The sequence below is a fragment of the Mus caroli genome, unplaced genomic scaffold (assembly GCF_978045245.1).
Source record: "Mus caroli unplaced genomic scaffold, Mus_caroli_1 scaffold_4, whole genome shotgun sequence".
Lineage (NCBI taxonomy): Eukaryota > Metazoa > Chordata > Mammalia > Rodentia > Muridae > Mus > Mus caroli.
The window spans coordinates 18,643,595-18,659,566 of record NW_028227259.1 but is presented as its reverse complement, the minus strand read 5'-3'; the positions used below and the strand labels follow the sequence as shown (position 1 = coordinate 18,659,566).

The 15,972-nt window shown below is 35.6% G+C and overlaps 1 long non-coding RNA gene across 1 annotated transcript in view; it reads right to left on the bottom strand.

Annotated features, from left to right (window-relative positions):
- LOC110295181 (uncharacterized) overlaps positions 1–15,972 on the bottom strand; it is a 45,430-nt gene that overhangs the window by 22,042 nt on the left and 7,416 nt on the right. The window contains exons 2-3 of the long non-coding RNA XR_015046821.1: positions 10,680–10,809; positions 10,141–10,339 (exon numbers count right to left, since the gene is read on the bottom strand). This is a non-coding gene — a long non-coding RNA (uncharacterized LOC110295181). The remainder of the gene's footprint in view (positions 1–10,140; positions 10,340–10,679; positions 10,810–15,972) is intronic.

Below are 15,972 nucleotides of genomic sequence, written 5' to 3'. Positions count from 1 at the left end.
TTATAATTTTTACTTCATATTATTAGTTTTATTTTATTTCATTAATGTATTTTTTTCTCCTACAGATTCATGGTTTTGTGGGATTCCAGAGTGTGTGAACAAGAGGGTTTCTGTTTCTTGGGCTCTTTTTCTTCTGTTCATTTGTTGTGCTATATTCGTATGTGCTAGTTTTTGTTTTATAATATCATATTATATTATTTCTATCCTTAAAAGGCCTCTTTGTTTTCTCATGAGAGACAGAAAAGGGGTGGGTCCAGATGGAAGGGGAGAGGAGGAGGTAGGGATTACTTTGAGGGGGAAAGGGAGGGGAAACCACAGTCATGGTTTGAGACAAACATATGATGTGAGACAAACATTTTTCAATGAAAGAAAAAAATAAAACAAACGAATTGAGTAAGCAGGAGGTACAAACGAGTGTTATCTATGCCTCATGCTTTAGTTCTGCCTCACCTTCCCTCAGTGGTCCATGACCTATAGGATATGTAAGCCAAGTCACTCCCCCACCCCCCAAAAAAAGCAAAAAAGCATGAGCTCAATGGTGGAACCTGGAATCAAAATCAAAGTGATAAAGGAAGTGGTGGCTGTTATGCCATCACAGGCTTGCTTGACTTTAGGTCAACAAAAGGCCAGTGTTATCTTGGACTTCATCTCTTGATTGTATTTGGCAGTACAGGTGGGCAACTCATCACTTCAAGAGATGACAGAGAAGGGAAGCCTTGACTTCAGTACTGTATCTTCAGGGCACTCAAGCTTATAGAGGACACCTTTAATCCCTACCTGAAAACCTATCTTTTTACTGGGAATTTGAGAAGTTAAAGATCTTCAGTTAACTTCAGTAGTGTCAGAGAATACAAGGAATAGCACTAGAATGTAAAAAGGAAGAAAAAAGTTGTAATTTCACAAAGACTAAGGATATAATAATGCTATTTTGGTAAATTAATATGTGAAAGACTATGAAGAAACAATGTCACAAGAAAGTTTAAAGCAACATCCAAAAGAAAAGAATTCAGTTTAAACAGGGTCAAGCTTTAGAACAGGATAATTCAAAATGAGTTGCTTAGTCAGTTAATAAATGAGCAGAAGAAACGATATGAGAAATATCACATTTTCAAACTGAAAACAAAATGGGAAAAATGAAATAAGGAAAGGTGAGCATGTGAAAGTACAAACTAACTTGGAGGTAAATGAGTATACTCATGGTAATAAAAAATAAAAGGCAGGAGAAGCTGCAAGCTAGACATAAAACAGGAAAACAATCTGAAGACTCATATTATCTTCACATTTACTAAGGGTACACCACCAATAGGACAGAAAAAAACAAGGCGTGATCAAAAATCATGGAGGATATATTAAGAGAAATGCATGTTAAATGCAAATGTGTATAATAAAACTTTAGAAATAAATCTAACAGTTTTTTTTAATGGGACTCAGAAAATGCCCATTAACTTTCAAAGATCTGGACAATGGAAAGGGTTGAGAATGTGGTAGATATAAATATAAGGTGGTGAAAGATAGCACAAATTTAGTAGTAATTAGAAGTGATGAATGCGGATTAGCCTGCTATGAATATCCTCAGTCTGGAGTATGTACCCCTCATCTTATGATTAATGCAATTTAGAGGCTTTTATTTGCATTTTTCTTTATAGATGTGTTCATCCCAAATCACAGTGTAGGAGATGCAACAATGGTCAAGCAGGTCAATACCAATTAAACATTTTGGAACCTAGGGAATGCTTACTCCTATGGGTCCATTTTCATGGCTCCCCACACACCCACAGAAGAATCAGGACCATGATGATGCTTCAGCTCTCTGGGGATTAACTCGTTCCCGTATTCCTAGAAACTTATGAGCATTTTCTCTTCCTTGGCATATACGTGGAGGTACTTGATTAAATAGGTGTTCATATTTCTGAGATGACTGAGGGAACACTGGACAGTATACTTGCTGTGGCTTTACAGTGTCCTTTGGAGGATAGAAACAATGGTCCAGATATGAAAGGTTTTCAGGTTAAGCAAATACTTTCCATGTTAAAAGGTGAGTTGGATCTGCCACCCAAGAAAACCCTGGAGGCATTTTATTAGAATCTCAGCCTCACAGGTGTCCATTCTTATCCACTCTGAGAAATGAACTTGTTGGATGTTTATTTGTTTTTTTTTTCTTTTTCTAGTATTACTATGGTCATGTCATTATAACCACTTTTATATTTCAGGGTTTTTCTGGAGGCTGCTGCTGGCTTCTATTGCTATAATATCTTATGGTACCCATTGCTGTAAGGAAGCCAAGCTCTCTAAAGGTCTCTCTTGCCTTCAGCTTTGATACACAGACAAAATCTTCTAGAAAACTCTTCAACTTGTCATGCTTCTTCCCAGCAGCATTGCTTGATATTCTGTGTCCTGGTGCAGAACCTAACCATCTAGTGATTCTTCTGAACATATGTAGCATTTTCATTTAATAATGTTAAGCACCTGAGAGTTTTCTACACTATCTGTCATGGCAATTCAATGCCATAGGCCTGCTATTTGTTTTTTGTTTGTTTGTTTTCTTTGTTTTGTTTTGTTTTGTATTTTCTAATCTATATTGCAGTTTAGATCACTTCAACAGTAACGCTGAAATAGGCATATATAAACCAGGCATCACAATTCCTTTATACAGGTTGATTCCCTCTTACTGTGCCCTATGTGTCCCCACTAATCACAGGCTGTGCATTAACCACTATGCTAATGCCAGAGAACAGGAATGAGGATGAGCAAATCTGGATAGGAAAATGAATCAGTGTGGGTGAGAGACCTGCATATTGACCATTAACATTGGGTAATTCTAGATTTTAGTGAAAAAAGGTTTACCATTTCTTCAGGGCCAGATGTTCTAGAAGAATCGAGAATGACTAAAATCTTAATGTATTTGTATTTGTAATGTATAAATACAAATCTCTTATTTGTATTTATAAAATTCTGTCAGACTCTCAGGTTTTAAAATAGTAGGGTGATATTAACCTTCTGAAGCTCAGTACCCAACACTTACCTTAGGCTTGTCTTTACACAATAGATTAAATCATTTATTTTCCATACCCATACTATACATGGTGAGACCCTATAAATGATCAAAGAGGTTCTCTGTTTTATAGACAAAGTTTTATAATGTTTGTTATCTATTTTGAACATTTCATTATCTTTCTCAATGGTATTGTTGCAGTTTAGCAAAAACAAGTTAACCCTACAGCACTTGTAATTTCCCTTGGCAAATTTTAAATGGCTGATATGCCTGCCAGCTAATGGACTGACTTATTCCAGTATGAGTCAAAGAAGAAGCATTAGAAATTAGAATGCCAAGTGCTGCTTGTGCTCCAACTACAGGATTATGGGGTTGCAGAGGGACATCCAGAAGTGACCCAGCTATGAAATGCCAATTTATTGATTTCTATTTGGATCATCCTTAGACTCTGTGATAAATAGGGAAGGGTTTTGTAGAAATCATTTTTTTAAATAGTGTGTTTACCCATTTGTCCTATCTTGACCACTTAGAAGCGTGGTCAATTCAGGCATCCTGAATATACAGAAGCTGGAAAGAGCAGTCAAGGTTGGGTACATCACAGATATTGCTGCCCTCCTGAATTTTCCAAAGAAAAGCAGATCTCATAGGAAGATTTTATTCACTCATTTTTGCCTTTACCTTGCCTACATATTCTCTTAAAGGAAAGGATCAGAAATGTAATCAATTATGGCTTAAAGTTTAGATATTGTTGACATAGTTTTGCCAGTAGAGTCTCAGTTCAACAAGGGTTGTTGAAAGAACATCTGATGTTTTGGCTGAGTCATTGTTTTCAAACAGCACATGATCTTTGCTGCTGCATACAGGGACCTTTAAAACGGTTCATAGACTTTTATTTCTTCTGCCTGCATGTGTATAATTGAATTGCAGTTTGCTAACTGAGACGACATTAGTTGGTTTCAAGTGTACCATTTTGATATTTTAAAGGAATCTTGGGTTTCTTCAACTGTTGAAAAATGGCATTTTTAAAGGCAGAATGTTTCCAGACAGTGTATTTTTAGACTGATAAATTATTGTAATGTGCGTGTTAGAATTATGTCTATAAAAATATTCAGTAGTATCTAAATGAATTTTGTCTATTATTTTCCATAGTCTTGAGGGTGCAGTAGGGAACACTATTTCATTAATAGTAATATAGCAGTAATAAAAACTACTGAACACATATTATGCTCACACGTTGCTTTGAATATATTACCTCATTTGTTTTTATTTGATGCTAGTGCAACCTGAGGCTCTGATAATTTGATAATGGACACATGGTTATTCAAGTGAGGAAGGCTATGGTGCCAGGAGTGAACCAGCATGTGTGTGTATAAAATTAAATGCTCTTTGCTATTGTGCTAAAATACCCCTCCCACTACCACACTGTCTCTCTAAAGTCTTATGCTGAAAAGAGAATCTGATACATAAATGTGTCAAGATTCATGCTCCAAATTGTTTTTGAATTTAATGAAATTGCAATTCTGAAGACTGTTTATTAAAAACAACTGTATAAAAGTAATTATTTAGAAGGGCTAAGATACTTGTAGCCCTTGATAGAGTGAGGCAGGTGGATTGCACATTTGATGTGGTCTTGGGCTACAGATAAAGATCCTGTATGTAGAACTAGGCTATTTTCATCATGTGCAAAGTTTATTTGATCTACTTTGCAATTCCTTTATGTTACTCTATCCCAAAAGTAAAATGTATCTGTTAGGTGCATTTGGCTTATAACATCCATAAGCTCCAGTATTACTCTGTTTAGTTTTTGTCTTGATGATCTGGGTATTGGTCATAGTGGGATGTTGATGATCTCCCATTAGCGTATGAGGGTCAGCATGAGTTTAAAGATGGAGTCGTATTTCTTTTACAAACATGTTTGCCTTTGTGTTTGGGACATAGATGTGAAGAATTGAAATGTCGTCTTGGTGAAATTTTTTCTTACCTAGTATGTAGTATCCTTCTTTATCTCTTTTAATTAATTTTGGTTTGAAGATTAGTTTTAGTTAGATCCTAAAACAGCTACACCAGCTTGTTTCTTAGGTCTGTTTGCTTGGAATACCTTTGTCCAACCCTTAACTTGAGGTAATATTTATCTTTGGTTCTGAGTAATATTTCTTTTATGCAGCAGAATGATAGATCCTGTTTTTTTATCCATTCTGCTAGTCTATGTCTTTTTATTGGAGAATTGACAATTGATTTTGAGAGATAATAATGACGAAAGATCCTTGATTGTGCTCAGTTTACTGCTGCTACTGCTGTTGGTGGTGGTGGTAGTGGTGATGGTGGTGTGTGCTGCTTACTGGTCTATTATTTATTTACTGTGGATTTCTAGCAGTAGCTAACATTCTTAGGTTAGAGATTTTCTTCTAGCACCTTCTGTAGGGCTAGATTTTTAGATAGGTATTGTTTAAATTTGACTTTATTAGGAAATACCTTATTTTCTCCATCTATGGTAATTGAATTTTTTCTGGTGCTAAAATCTGTGATCTTTAAGGTTCTGCAAGGTGTCACTGCAGGTCTTTTTGGCTTTTAGAGTTAACATTGAGAATTCAGGTATAATTCTAATAGCTCTGTCTTTGTATGTTACTTGGTCTTTCCCCTTGCAGGTTTTAATTCTTTTTTGTTGGTGGTGTTCTGTATGTTTAATATTTTGATTATTATATGGTGCAAACTTTATATGCCCCAGTACAGGAGAACGCCAGGGTCAAGAAGTGGGATATTCAACATTGTACTTGAAGTCCTAGCCAGAGCAATTAGACAACAAAAGGAGATCAAGGGGATACAAATTGGAAAGGAAGAAGTCAAAATATCATGTTTTGCAGATGATATGATAGTATATATAAGTGACCCTAAAAATTCCACCAGAGAACTCCTAAACCTGATAAACAACTTCAATGAAGTAGCTGGATATAAAATTAACTCAAACAAGTCAATGGCCTTTTTTTTTTTAATTTTTTTTATTACATATTTTCCTCAATTACATTTCCAATGCTATCCCAAAAATCCCCCATACCCTCCCCCCCCACTCCCCTACCCACCCATTCCCACTTTTTGGCCCTGGCGTTCCACTGTACTGGGGCATATAAAGTTTGCAAATCCAATGGGCCTCTCTTTCCAGTGATGGCCGACTAGGCCATCTTTTGATACATATGCAGCTAGAGTCAAGAGATCCGGGGTACTGGTTAGTTCATAATGTTGTTGCACCTACAGGGTTGCAGATCTCTTTAGCTCCTTGGATACTTTCTCTAGCTCCTCCATTGGGGGCCCTGTGATACATCCAATAGCTGACTGTGAGCATCCACTCCTGTGTTTGCTAGGCCCCGGCCTAGTCTCACAAGAGACAGCTATATCTGGGTCCTTTCAGCAAATGCTTGCTAGTGTATGCAATGGTGTCATCATTTGGAGGCTAATTATGGGATGGATCCCTAGATATGGCAGTCTCTAGATGGTCCATCCTTTTGTCTCAGCTCCAAACTTTGTCTCTGTCCTTCAAGCAATGTCAGAGGCAGACTACCTCTAATGGCATGGGCATTAAGATGGACCAGTCATTGGTTGGTAACTCATCCAATTTCTGCACAGCCTTTACCACTGCATACCTTGTAGGCAGGACAACTTATAAATCTAAGGTTTTGAGGCTAGGTTGGTGTCTTAACTCCATGGGAAGCCTTGCTGGTTAGAAGATGGCCAGTTCAGGCCATAATGATGGCCTAGTAATCTTCACTAGGATTACTCTCATAGATTCCTGGGAATTTCCACTGCAGTAGGTTTTTACCTCACCCCAAAATAACCCCAATTCTAGTTGTCTCTCCCAATACTCTCTAGCTCAAATTATATTTCACTCAATACCTCCTGTTTCTGTCTCCACTGGCCCACAGTCCACCCAAGATTTCTATTCTATTTACCTATCCTAGAGAGATTCACATTTTTCTCCCTTGACCTCTTATTACATAGCTTCTCTTCATCTGTAGATTATCATTTACTTAACATGTAATAGCCACATAGAAGTGAATACATATCATGTTTTTCTTTTTCTGAGTTACCTCACTTATGATTATCTTTTCTAGTTCCATCCATTTGCCTCAAGATTTCAGGACTTTTTAACAGTTAAGTAATGTTACTTGTGTAAATGTACCGTACCACATTTTCTTTATCTATTGTTTGATCGAGGGTCATTTAGATTGTTTTCCAGTTTCTAGCTAGTGTGAATAAAGCTGCAATGAACATTGTTGAGCAAATATGTTAGGTTTTATTAAATTATTGTGGTCGAATTTAGTGCCCTTTGGATATACACACAAAAGACCACTTTTATATACCACTTGGTATAGCTGTCTCTTGATGTAGATTTATTGCCAATTTTTTGAGGAACCTTCAAAGTGATATTCAAATTTGGGAGACTTTTAATGACTGCTTTTCTTTCCTAAAGTCTTATGTCTCTGTTTAAATTGTATCTCTGTTCCTTATAAAACTTTGGTGGTTCTGCTACGAAAGCACTCACTTACCATTAGGTTCTCCAATTTTTATGTATATAGATTTTTTTTATGTATGTCCTAATGATTCTTTGGCTTTCCTTCATGCCTGTTGTTATGTTCCCCTTTTCATTTCTGACTTTATTAATTCGGATATTTTCTCTATGATTTTCAGTTAGTTTGGATAGAGGTTTGTCTATCTTGTTGATTTTTATCAAAGAACCAACTCTTCATTTAATTTATTCTTTGTATTATTCCCTTTGTATCTATTTTATTGACTTCAGCCCTCACTTTGATGCTTTTTCTTCAAATACTTCTCTAGGGTGTGTTTGCTTTTTTGTTGGTGAAATCTCTCAGGAGTGCTGTTAAGTTACTAATACGCAATCTCTCTTATTTGTTTATCAAGTCACTTAGTGCTGTGAATTTCCTCGTACCACTGTTTTCAGTGTGATACATAAGTTTGTGGATGTCGTACATCCATTTTTATTGAAGTCTAGGAAGACTTTAATTTCTTTCTTAATTTTTGCCTTGAGTCAGTAGTCATTCAGTATAGAGTTTACATGAGTTTTCAGGCTTTCTGTGGTTAATGAAATCCAGCTTTCATCTGTGGTGGTCTAATAGAATACAGTGGATTATTTTAATTTTCTTGTATCCTTTGAGATTTGCTTTGTGACTGAGTGTGTGGCCAATTTTTGACCAAGTTCTTCAAGGTACTGAGAAGAAGTATATTCTTTTGTATTTAGGTGAAATATTATGTTGATATTTATATCATTTGAGACAAAATGACTGTTATCTCCACTATTCTGCTGTTTAGTTGTTGTCTGGATGACCTGTGTATTGATGAAAGTCGGGAAATAAAATCTCCTACTGTTGATTTATGTAGTTTGATTTGTGATTTCTCCTTCAGTATTGTAGCTGAATTTACAATGTAGGTGCCCTTACATTTGGGGCATAGATGTTCAGAATTGAGTCATAATATTAGGCCATTTTTCATTTGATGAGTATGAAGTGTCTTTCCCCATTTCTTTTGATTTGTTTGTTTGGAAGTCTATTTTGTTATATATATGAATCTAGCTTGTTTCTACCCTATGTGAGTGTAGTAACATGTCGGGGACAGGGTGAGTAAAGGGTGTCTTTGTGATACAAAACTAAGACCTGGAACACTAAGGCTCTTCTTTCTGACTGGTGTGGCCTATAGCTGAGCAATGGGTTTCTACCTGTGTAGTGTGTTTCCATCCATCCATCCATCCATCCATCCATCCATCCATCCATCCATCCACTTATTTCTTTTTAATGGGCATGTTTAGGTGTTACAACACCATTCACTGAGAGACCTGTCTTCCTTGAATTGGTATGCTGGTTTTAGCTGTGCTTTACATATCAGTTCTTTTTTGGTATCATTTATTTTCCTTTCTCTCACTAGATGTTCAATTACAGGACTGCTGTAGTTTCATGTTAAATCTTAAAGTTGAGCAGTGTCAGTTATTAACTGTATTTTCAGTTATTTCATTCTAGTAATGTTTTGATTAATCTGTCTGTTTGGCTTCCCAAAATATTTTATGATGATTATGTTAATATCTGCAGAATTAATGGTTGGAACAATTTTTAGGATGAAATCTTATGGATTAGGTTGTAAGAACTTGGCACCATGATGATACTTATTGATGAGTATGAGACATTTCAGCATGACAGGATTGTTTACAATAGGATTTGCAGGGTGGTTATGCCACCCAATTATCATTCTAATTTGGCTAGTTCAATAGCTCTTCCTCATCATTTACTTTTTCTAGAGTAAAAAATTAAGATACTTGTTCTTTAATAAGTAATATGATAGTGATTCTGAGGAAATAACAGAATTTTAACTCTATTTTCCAGAACATTCCAAATGGGCCAGCTGTGTTTGAATTCATTCTTTACAAACACATTGAGGTTTTAAATCAATATTTGAATTCCTGTTATACATTAAATATTTTTCTAGACTTTGATGATATAGTGACAAATCATACATAATTATTTAATTATATGTTTAATTTCATTTGTATAACATTAATGAAAAAGTAAATTTAGGCTTTAGGAAGAAATTGTTTATTTGTGGTGTTTACTATGGAATCCAGCCAATTGATCTGCTCTATAGTTTTCATTTGGTTGGATTATTCTGTGGCTCTTTCATGAAATGTATCTATATCTACCACATGCTCAATAAAATTTTTATAAAATGTAAGCTAATAGCTTATTGATAATGCACATCTAACTTGAAAATAGCTTCTTACATTTACATGAACACTTACATTTTAATTACCTGAATCCAAATGTTGAGAAACGTTTCTAGCTAAATTATTTGTTAAAATAGACTGTAAGGTATCTAATTAGAAAATGAAATTGAATAGAGGCAGAAATAAACCTATTCTAGTAATTATTTTGATTAAATTTGACCTCAAATATTGTATTCCTAAGTGCATTCATTGGAAGTAGAACAATGAAAGTTTTGATTTCTAAGGTCTGGTTTAATATAAAATATTCAGAATATGTTGTGAGATTTTTATGCCTCCAGGAAACTATATTTACTTTAGAATATACTATAATGTACAAATCAGATAAGATTCAGAAAAAATAAGTCTACATAGCTTTTTTTGTAAAAAATACCTTTAAAGATTATAGTTGGTATTTTCCACTTCTTCCAGTCTTCCATCATCCCAGGCAATGAAGTCATCCCTATGCAGTATTTACTCATTTACCCAATGCAGAAGAAATGTGCTTATTCTCTCCATGTCACCATGGTGGCTCCTAGAAGGGACATCATTGGGATGTCAACAATATTATCATTATTCCTAAACAAAAGGACCTGGAAGAAACATAACTCAGAGTCAAGTAAAGCAAAGAAAAGTGAAATAACTGCATCTTTATTCATGGATAGGCTCATTTTACATGGGAAACATTTCATTTTATTTATTATAAATTATACAAAATTATTTATATTTAATGTATTAGAATGTTTCTATTGTGTACATTGGCTCTCCTTTGTTTTTATGATAACCTTCAACTTATTTGGAATTGCATTTTACTTTTTTTTTTATCATAGAAAACATTTTATTAAATTTTCTCTCTATTAGGTAACAATTTAAATATTCTAGTTGTTTTAACCAATGTCATAACTGGGCTATTTGGACAGCACACCTACTTACCATTTAAAAGCCAGAATAAATAAGATAAAGAGATCATAAGTTATTGTACAGTTAACAGGCAGAGTAGGATTCTCTTTTCATCAGAGTGAATTTCACTTTTCAGACAAGCATTCAGCAGATCCACTTCTTACTACCAACAGAGTGAAAAGACAAACAGTCATAGGGAATGATAATCACTTTGCACCAACTTAGAATTGAAGGTTCCCTTCTGATAGATATATATATTGATATACTTGTGGAAAGTGTAGGGGAATATTAATCCAGTAACATGGCTACTTGGGCAAGAAATCACTCCAAAGACCAGGTTTATGTGATCAAGCTGGAATGTAGACAGGCCACATACCTTTAATCTTTCTGGCTGGACTACAAACAAGCACTTAATGCAAACATTTATTCCCCAACAATATAGGTAAGGTTGGTTAGTAGAAAGAAGTAGCCATGTTTGAAAGTGATGGCTAATTGAGGGACAGACAAAGTGATGAATCATAGAAAGATTTGACAAAATAAGTCAGGATAGTATATACCCTACTTTTATGTGAACAGTATAGGAAAGAGAAGATACTTAAGAGCAGAGAGGGATGGAGAGGGAGAGGAAGAGGGAGAGGGAGAGGAAGTGGGAGAGGGAGAGGGAGAGAGAGAGAGAGAGAGGTATATATATATATATATATATATATATATATATAGTGTGTGTGTGTGTGTGTGTGTGAGTTTTGCCAGAACAATTTTATTAGAGACAGGTTGTAAAAAGAACAAGCTAGAAACAGATGAAGGCAGAATGAGCTAAAGAATGAGAAGGAGACAGAAGATTAGAACATATTATCAAAATTAGTATGAGACTAAGCAGAACAATTCACTCAAAAGCTGAGAGAAACTGGATTGAATTAGTCAGTTTAGAATAGTAGATTGTTCAAAGGCTAGAAGCTGCCAGGTCTAGGTATAGAGATAGGTAGAACAGAGAAGGAAATTCTCTTGGCTCAAGCCATGTATTTATACAGCTTGGGTTCAGCTCCCATCACTTCTTCTGAGGAAATAAAAGCAACATTTACACCAAAGATTTTTTTTTTTTTTGCTTCAGAATTTTTATAGTGGATCTGTTGCTTTATAGAACAACATAGGTATGTTCAGACTGTAGCTTAGACAATGGTAATAGTTCCATTACTACTTGTTTATCTTTTTCTTCAGCCTTTCTATCTATCTATCTATCTATCTATCTATCTATCTATCTATCTATCTACCTATCTTCTATCTATCTATCTATCTATCTATCTATCTATCTATCTATCTATCTTCTATCTATCATCTATCTTCTATAGATCTTTCAGTCTTCCTAAAGGGAGAAATATCTTTGGTGATAGTTATGTTCACTAAATGTAAAAATTAGCTATTTAAAAATTAATAAATGGTTGATAATTCAGATATACCTATAAATAGTAGGGAAAATGAACCAAAACCTATAAAGAGCTTCAGAGAACAATCAATGACTTAGAAGTTACAAGTATTAGTATATCAATCAGATATGAGGCTATTTCATTAATATAAGAAAATCTGTGGTTAAATAATTGACAGGTAACAAGAAATATTCTCAACTATGAATGAATCATGTAAAATGAATCATGTAAAAATAGAGATCACAGTAGTTAATGAAGAAATTAGGAGGCACGTTTCCAAAGTCAGCTTTGGCGCATCTAAGGTTTCCTGTAAGCCTTACATGAGGTAACCTGATTCAATCATTTCTCTTCTCCCAGTGACCTTATGTACACAAAATGCACTGCAGATTGTGCTAACTCATAGAACTATGTCCATTCTTTCCAGAAAGAAATCAGAACATTCATCTGTGAATGTCAGAAAGCAGGCAGCTTCCTGAAAACCTGCATGCTTGTCTGGCAGCTGCACTGACAAGTTCATTAGCCTTCTCATTCCATCTCACTGACATGCCACTGATCTCCTCTGAGACTACAGGAAGCCTTTCATCAACCAGAACTTGATCCCCAGCCCAGATCTCTCCTCTGCTGCCTCTACCTTGTGTCCTGACACTTATATTGGAATTGGAGTCAACTTGAAGAAACATTTTACCAAGGGGAGTTACTTGTTACTTATTTATATCCAGGGAAGGAGGGGGAAATGCTGACACCCTTATTTCACAAACCTCTGAAAAGGAAAGGAAATATCTGTAGAAATTGTTGCAGTTGAGATGTGGGAGGTTAAACTTGGGCAAGTAGTCTACAAGGAGCTTTTCTGCATGGGCACCCTGGCAACTCAGCCACCATTGGAAATCCTATCATCCTTTCTAGAAAGCACTGGGTTGCTGTTTCACTTCCCTTTAATGTTCTTGTAGAATGACTGGCACCTGAGTCACAGGAAGGCCAAAAGCTGCTGCTTGCTTCCTAGGCCAGTTTTCTCTACTCCACAGGCCTCTGTGTCTTGTTCCATTCTTGCCTCAAAGAATTTAGAGTTCTGTTTTAAAGGGTAGTTTCCATTTGCTTTCTTGAGAACTTATTCACAATAGGAAATACAAGCCTAGTCCCAAGAAATGGGTTGTATGGGTTCTTGTATGCTGTTTGATATTTTTCCTAATTTATTTTTCTTTAAAAGATTCTAAATCTCTCCTCTGAGTGCTAAGTGTGCATTTGTGTTAACATTTTGTGATCACTGATCCTGATGTTGCTGTCACATAGCTGGGACTGATGAAGCAGACAGGGTTCAGAGCTCACTGTAACAATAATCCATCCCAAATACTGTGATGTTAACTATGCAAACAGTGGGTTCAGTGAAGGGTGGCAGATGCTCTTCGACTCTGCCTGTGGGTTAACTGCTGCACTTTATAAAGAGACGGCACTAGTTTACTTTTGTAACACTGTAGATGTTGTAATCTTATTTCCTAAAAGTTTAGGAAAAACAAAATCAAAACAAAAATCTAAACCTAGAATGATATTGTACACATGCTCTCGACACTTCTGAAGAAAAAAGATTACACGACTGTTTTAATGACAGAAAAAAGTTCACATATGCTTTGAGTAGACAGAAATAGTTAAAACAGAATACTTTTGATTGAAAGGGCGGAGAAGACACATATGGAAACAATCTCACAGAGACAGTAAAAAGAAATCTCAATATATCTGAAGTTTCAGTCACATACAGGCTTAATGGACAGTTGAAGGAGACTGCTATTGTATTAGCTTGGAAATGCCGCATTAATAAACTCCCATGATTATACTGCTCCTGTGATTAACCTGTGGCAATGTATTTACACAGGTACACAAAACTGCACTTACATTTTCTTTTATTGCAATGTGATAAGTGTTTTTACATTTACTTTATGACTGCAAGTTTAATGTCACTGCAGGTTTTCTACTAGAACATCTGTCAGGTTCTGCTTTCCTATCCCTTCTTCCAATATTTATTATTGTTGTTGCTGCTGCTGCTGCTGTTAGCCTATGTATGTGTGCATGTGCTGGTGGGTGTGCATGTTTGTTTGTGAGGGCATGATTATGCATATGCCTGCAGGCCAGAGTCTGATGTCAGCAGTCAACAGCCTCCTTTAGTCTCTCTCCTCTCTCTCTCTCTCTCTCTCTCTCTCTCTCTCTCTCTCTCTCTCTCTCTCTCTCTCTCTCTCTCTCTCTCTCTCCCTCACCCTTTCTCTCTCTTTTGAGACAAGGTCTTCTATTGTACTTAGAGGTCACTGTTTTGGCTACACTGGCCTGAAAGTCTCTGGAATCCACATGTCTCCAGCTCCCCAGGAACTGGATTACAAATGCCTATCTACTTCACCCAGTTGGTTATGTGGGTGCTGGAGATCTCAAGTTCTTATCCCAGAGCTGCAAGCCCTGTTTCCATTGAACTGTGTCCCAGCCCCAAGTTGTGCTATTATTAAATTGGGTTAATTTAGTGTAGTAATTTTGACCTCATCACCATCCTCATGAATACAAGAGTGTACTTTTAAAATGCATTCCTGAATCATTTTTCTACTTAAAAAACAAAGACAAAAACAAAAACAAATTCTTTGGATAAAACTTGTATATTCTCTAAAAGACTTTATCCCTTCTAAATCGATTTTGATTTAAGTTTTGATGCATTTTTAACACCCAGAAATACAAGTATCAGTACTTTGAATTCTACTTAGAGCACTCGTTTGCAATTTCTTTTTTCCTTCCTTTTTTCTTTTGTATGTTTGTTTTGATAATTAAGTTACAACATATTTAACAATATTTTATAGGATTTTGGCAGTAGGTCTCTATTTTAAAAATTTTACATTTTATGCTCTATTATAAGAATGATTGAGTATCTTACATGATTTAAAATTTAATGGTCCCATTTTCTATCCATCTAGTAGCTTTCTAATTTTGGCTGATTAATTGGTTAGTTTAGGTAATAGGTGAAGGGTTGTTACTTCTCATATTTTATATTTCTTTGGATGTTGTATAAAATTAATTTTCTCCCTTTGAATTACCTAATTATTACAAAGTAATTTTCAGTTTCCTTTGACCAAATTTCTCCCCAAATAATAACTGCTTAGGCCTTTAGTTGTTTGAATTTTTAAGTACATTTTAAGCCAGATTCTCCTATTAAATAATTTTCCCTTTTTAGATAATTGTCTAAAATGAATCTGTCTCTAAATACTTACCTGGGTGCATGTCTTTTTAAGAAACTACTTTGAAGTCCCTTCCTATAGTGGGCTGTGACATCTATTTCAATTTTTTCTGTGTATCATCAAATTTACTGTAGATTTTGTCTTTGCAGTAGTTGTTCCAGCACACCCTCAGGCTCCTTAGTATCCCTCTGAATTTCTTGAAGATTTTCATTGTGTCTGCTTTCCACAGACTCTGAGGTGAACAGAGAGAGGCTGAAACATACAGTACAGCTACATCACATACGTTCACAGAGTTTTCTTTGGAGTAATTTAAATCTAGGTGCTAGTTAATGTTGACGCTAGACTGTGACAGACGGTTAATAAATATGCACTCCATGTTTCTATGAAGATACTTAGAGGTCCTTTGTTTCTGTTTTTGTTGTTTGTTTCCTCTATGCACTGTGTCCATTCATTTTTGGCATCGTGACAGTTATTGCTAACATTTTCCTATCTGATTCTTTGGTAAGATGGTAGAGGCCCTAATTCAGCAGGCCCTTATATATCTATTTCCAGCCTGTTCTATTTTGCTTTCTCTGTCTTAAAGCACTGGTCTTGCTAAAAGAATGCACATGCAGGCCCTACCCTTCCTCTGGTTTGTGACACCTGACTCACACAAGTGAGAAAATTTCTACTTTGTTGACCAATGTTAATTAAAATGTGACTTTT